Raw genomic sequence first — 6,000 nt, 5'->3', positions numbered from 1 at the left:
GTGTGGCAGTGCCAGGGGCAGTGACACAGTGATTGTGAGCTCCCTGTAGGAAGGTGGCTCTCCATCAGAGCAAGAAGTCCCACAGGGAAGCAAGAGATGTGCTGAGAAGTCGCCACTCCTCTGCAAGGGAGACATAGGAGCCCAGGGAAGAAGGAGGGGGTAATTTCCCCTCCCCAGTGCTGTCCCCAGCCACCCTTGTGGTAACATCTCACCCACTGTTGCCCAGAGCCCATCTCTGCACCCTTGCTGTGCATTGGGATGTTGTCTTAGAGGAGCACAACTCCACATCTGACACCTAAAGGCAAATGGACTGGTTTAAAATTATGAATCCTAAAGAATAACCCTGATAGCATGGATGGAAGGGGCAAGGTAGGGCTGTGGGAAAATCCATATGGTGGGGTGAGCTCAGGCATTCAATTGCTGAAGCGTTGGGGGAGATGTCTGTCCCAAAAACCTGCAGTGAAAGGAAACAGAATGGCTCAGGGATGAGGCTGAGGGCAGCCCAGCTGTGCCCAAAGAAGCAATGGCAAGTAATAGGTTAATAAGGCAGAGAAAAATCCTGCCTAAATATAACTACCGTGCTGCAGGGTGGTTAGGCCATGTCCCCAGCAGGTCATTCTGGTCCTGACCTGATCCAGTTGCAGCGACATGAATAGCCATCTGTGAGTTTTGGTGTGGAAAATATTACTAATTAAAATTAAAAAAAGGAAAGCAAAACATCTGTACTCGGCAGCATCTGTCATTCTTGCTTCTTCAGGGCATCGTGCTTGGAAACTTTAAAACAAGAGGGTATTTTTAGTTTGAAAAAAAAAAAATTAAAAGCACAATTTTAAAATTATATAAAAAAAAATAAAACCAGCTCAACTTCCTTCCCCCCCCCCCCCCCCCCCCCCCCCATTGCTGCCTGTGCAGCCTGGAGAAGCTCTGTGAGCTCCTGCCAAGGAGCTGAGCAAGGGGAGGGAGCGGGTGTGCAGAGGGATAGGGGTGGCAGTTCTACCCCTCCACATCAGGACCTGAATTCTTCCTCCAGAAAGAAGAAAACTGAGCAGGGATAAGGTCTGACTCCAGTGCTGGCTGTGCCCCTCAAGCTGCTGACAGTGTCACATGCATTAAAACAATGTTTTGTTAATTAGGACGGGGCTGGCTGGAGACCAGACCAGGGTAAGAAAATTGGGCAATTTTAAGAAATCTTCCCTGCTGGCATATTGGAGCAAAATAAATAAAAAGTTGCCCATGGCAAGCCAGTGGGAGACAATGCTAATTAAACCTGGTGAAAAAGAACCAGGGAAGGCAGAGAAGAAAGCAGCTAGCACCAAAAAGGGGTAGGCATGCAGGTGCTGTGTGCCCTACCTGCGTGGGCACAGCCCCCATGACCCAGTTCAGCCCCACAGGTCTCCCCTCTGGTCTGTCCCTCCATCTGCCCACCCCATGGACATCCCAAAGCCTGGTCCTTGGCCACCATCCAGCAGCACCCCTGTCTCTGAGGTACCATGTGCAGTCTCCAGAGCTCTGGAGAATAGCAAACAGAAGCTGAACCCTTGCCAAAGCATCATGCATCTCCCCCACATGTGGACGTGCACTGCCCCCTCTGCACTGCCCTATAGCCCTTGCTGCCTGCTGGCAGAAGCCCCACACCTCAGGGGTGAGGGTGACCTGCTCCAGAGACAGCTCCAGAGCTGCTCTGTGGATCAGTTTGATTCCTGCAGCATCTGGGATGAGCTAGCTGGGAAACAGCAAGGCTTCTCCAAAGGGCAGCAGAATGGTTTGCAGTTTTTCTCATGAATATTTTTGAGATTTTTAGGTTTGGGTTTTTGGGGTTTTTTTAGCTGGTGGCAGAATTACCCAAGGGCTTGTGTGGTTGCCTGCCTTAATCCTGAGAATTTTGCAGATATTAATTGGAAACTTGAAAGACTGTGAGTGAAGCTCAAACCCTTGTCTGGGCTGTGTCTGCAGTATATATGGAAAGTGCAAGGGGACAGAGCCAGCAGTGAGGTTTGGGATGCTCTGTAGCAGTGCTGAGTGCTGCAGGATGCTGGCCAAGCTCTCTGCATTGTCCAGGCTGTCCTTCACCCCATGCATCACTCACTTCCAGTTTTGCCCATGTTGGTGACACCAGCCTTTGAGAGCAGGTTCATAATTTCTTGGCTGCTGCCAAGATTAAGGGCAGTCACCCATCCTCTCCATCCAAGGCAAACTTAAAGACAGAGAGATCCAGGGAAGTGCCAGAATTTATTCAATATCCAGGCAGAGAGCAGGCTTCCTTTCTTTACTAAGTAGACTCAAACCAAGTAAGTTTTAGGAGTAAGCTGCAAGGTACAACTGGTTTTCATATGTATTTAGGTGTCTGTACATGCACTGTCATCTGGGTGGCACTTTGGAAACCTCAGGAAGATGTTCTCTTCCTGGGAGCAGACACCAGCACCTGCTAAGCATGCTGGAGAGCACAGGGACCATTCAGGTATCTCCTATCCTCCTGTCCCCCCAGGAACAACATGCCTCTGCCCTGTGTCCTGCCCACCACCTGTGCCACAGTCATCTTGGCAACTAACAGGTGGGGAGGACAAGATGGAAGTCTGGAAGTGAAATGTGCTGTCTTTGGGGGGGGGTATCCCAACAATTATCCCCCATAAAAGACAAAAGAGAGACCTGCACCACCCTGATGAAAAATGGAGTTTGGCTCTCTAAAATCAGTGGGGAAATTAGGATAATAATTCCAGGCACGAGTCGTGGAGGGGCAGGGAGGAACCCAGGGCAATCTGTGACTCCGAGAGCCTTTGCACTTCCCAGACAGATGGCACTTGGCAGAGGCAGCTGTCGTGCTGCTCGTGCTCGAAGCCTGGCTTGCTTTTCTGGGGGAGGACAAGCCACAGAGGGGAAGTGGTAAATACTCCCAGCCCCAAAATGTCCCTGTTATCAACCCACAGCCCTGCCTAGAGCCTGGAGATGCAGGAAACATGCAGGATTTTGGGCAGCAAGTGCTGGTTTGTTATTGCAGGGGACTCGGGAGCAAGGCGCTGCACACAGGGACACACCGCGAGTGCTGGAGGGGGAAGAGAACAAAATTGTTTGGTGCCTGTTTGTCAACAGCTCACAGGGCGAGCTGCTGTGGAGGGTTTTAGGGGTTTTGAGTATTTTTCAGAGGGTTCCCAGGTCTGCCTGTCCAAGGATCAGGGATGTGCCAGGCGTGCAGGGCATGTGCAGGCACAGGGGCAGAGTCGCTGTGTGCGCAGAGCTGTCGCAGGGACGGGACAGGAGCATAACCTCACGTTGCCTCAGCTGCAGCCCATTAGCTGACCATGCTCTCTGCTCCTAAATCATTTCCTGAAGGGCTTTTTGAAACCAGAAAGAAAAAAAATTCCCCTTCAAGATGGTGGTGGAAAGGGAGGGGAGGAGGGGGGTAGAAAATGGTGAAAAGTTCAAACACAGACTGATGTCTCGGAGCTGCTTTCATGCCCGGCTCCATCTACCAAGAGCTTCGTGTGGGTGTGCAAAAGGTAAAGCTGAGCACAGGCAAACCCTCCCCTCCACGGGGGTGGGAGCCCAGGGACCCAGACTGAAGTTTTTTGGGTTTTTTTTTTTCTATTTTTTTCTATTTTTTTTTTTCCTGCTTGTGACTTTTTAGCAGTCCTTAGGGGACATTCCAAGTATGTGGCCAGGCATGGAGATAGTTTAAAACACATTAAGTTCACGGACAAGGTGTCATTAGGGCTTCTTTGGAGGAGGAGAGAGGGAGGAATTATTTGAAGTTCGTTTGCCCAGAGGGAGTGCTCTCTGAAGAGGAATGGTTTCGGGGCACAGGGGGGTCTGGTTCAGGGTTTTTGCTCTTCCTGCGACTTCGAGGAGCTGTTTCTTTTGAAGACGTTGGTTGTTTCGGTGCAGAACAGGACAGGGAACAGAAAAGCATCAAAAGTATTTTGCCTGCCCTGCCTGTAAAGTTGCTCTCCCCAGACTGTCTAGGAGAGCAGGTCGGAGCCACAGAGTCCTGTTTCATGGGAAATATCGACCTCTTTGTTGTTGTTGTTCCAAACAGGAATGAAAAATGTAAATTTCTGGTCAAGCAAACATTCCTCAGGGCTGTTCTGGAAAATTGAAGCGACACTTTCTCAGCATTTTTTGTTATATTAAAATTCAGCAAGCTAATTGGCTGTGTGATATATATTACGTAACATACCGTGAGCAAAATGCAATAGAATATAAGGTATAAATCCAAAACATTAAATGGAGTGGTTTTCCCCTAAATATGTTACCAAAATTATACCTTTCTGGCAAAAGGTTTGGATTCTATTGAAATAGCTCCTTCTTTTGTTTTGGAAAATTTGCCTGTTGCAAACAAATCTGAGCCATCCGCAGGCATAGTCCCAAGACAAGCCTGCCCTTCCTCGGGGCCATCTTTCCATCAGGACCATCTCCCCTGTGAGGAATGGGCTCCTTCCACTGCTCCCTGCTCAGATTTTGGAAGAGCTTCCTTGTGGCAGGGGCTGGAATTTTACCAGGTTTGCTGGGCTCCTAAATACCAGGTACCTACTTTCTGGAAAAGGCAGGAGAAAATTGGTCAGACTTAGGAGAGCTTTTTCCCTGTATTAAGTCTGCAATTACAGTTGGGTTTTGTTTGTTGGGTTGTTTGTTGGTTATTTTTTTTTCTTTTCTTTTTGTGCTGTTGTTCATTTAAGCAATTATGAAATCAGACTTTTCCAGGCCCTCACAAGCAGAAATGCTGCTTCAGTACATGTACTAAAGTGTATTCTGGATGCTAAGGAAGATGAGGAAGGCAGGTAAGCCTGGGCTGGAACTCACTGCCCAGTCTTACCTCAGCAATGGGCTGCCCCATAGTGATGTCCATGGGTCTGGAAATATCACTGGCGAAACCTCAACAGGAGACAGGAAAGGGCTGTTTTGCTCTGAAAAAAATCACAAGCTGAAAAGAAAGCAGATATGGAGTGACTTCAGAAGTGTCCAGACCTGAGCACCACCCCCAGAACTCTAAGAAGGAAAAAAACCCATCTTTTGAAGACAGGACTGACCTTGGATTCACACTGCACACAAACTTCTGCAGGCCTGGCTCAGGCTCAGGAGGTGCACAAAGCTGAGCACCCCAGGCTGGCACTGTGCTTGTCCCCACAGCTTGGTGAGTCTGGGGGGGTCACGATTCCTTGGGGAAGGTCCTTGCTGTGCAGGCTGCAGCATGGAGCCAAAGCCTGGCTGCTGTGGGGCAGCTGCAGACTTCAAGAGTTGCCTCAGCAAAAAGCCCTTCAGCTTCCAAAATACTCTCCCTCCTGTTCAACACCCCCCTGGTGACACTGACAGTATGTGAGGGCTACAAGAGTCTCTAATGTCTTTTTAGTTCAATAAAGCACTGAGGAAAGCAGTGTTACCTGTGTCTGTAGTTAATGGGACAGTTTGGGGAGGTAAATTTTTTAATGATAATCACTGCAGTGAAGGTTGCAGGAGACACTCTATCCTTAGCCTGTTTTTCTCCCTAAAGAAGTCACCAGATTGACAGATTAAATCCAGCACAGGGGAAAAATGACTCCACAAAGCTGGACTGGGGTGGGACAGGACTTGAGTCCTAGCTCTGTGAGAAGGAGAGGTGTTAGAACCACTCCAGGATGGCACTGATTGGAAAAACAAAACCTCGCTATCTTTAAAAACGTCTCTGTAACAGCGAAGGAGGAGCGTGGGGCTTGAGAACAAACTGTCTGTGATCAAAGCCTCTCCTAGAAGCTGCTTGCTGTGAAGCGACGCTTTGATGATGTGTTACCTGTTCAGCAGCTGGCAGGGCCCCCCTGGAGCAGCAATCACCCCCAGCCCTGCAGCCCCTGCCCTGAAAGAGCCTCGTTCTTGCTGGGGCAAACTGCGCTGGGCAAGGGGCTGCTCAGCCCACAGGCTGTGTCACAGAGTGGAGACAGGAGCTGTGCGCCCATCTGCTCTCCTTCCCAGTGTGCCAGGGTAGACCTGGAAGCCCAGAAGGTGCCCTGAAAGGCTGGGAGATCCCCAGCCTGC

Source organism: Ammospiza caudacuta, chromosome Z, assembly GCF_027887145.1.
Source record: "Ammospiza caudacuta isolate bAmmCau1 chromosome Z, bAmmCau1.pri, whole genome shotgun sequence".
Classification (NCBI taxonomy): Eukaryota; Metazoa; Chordata; class Aves; order Passeriformes; family Passerellidae; genus Ammospiza; species Ammospiza caudacuta.
Note: the sequence above shows the minus strand (reverse complement) of the source record.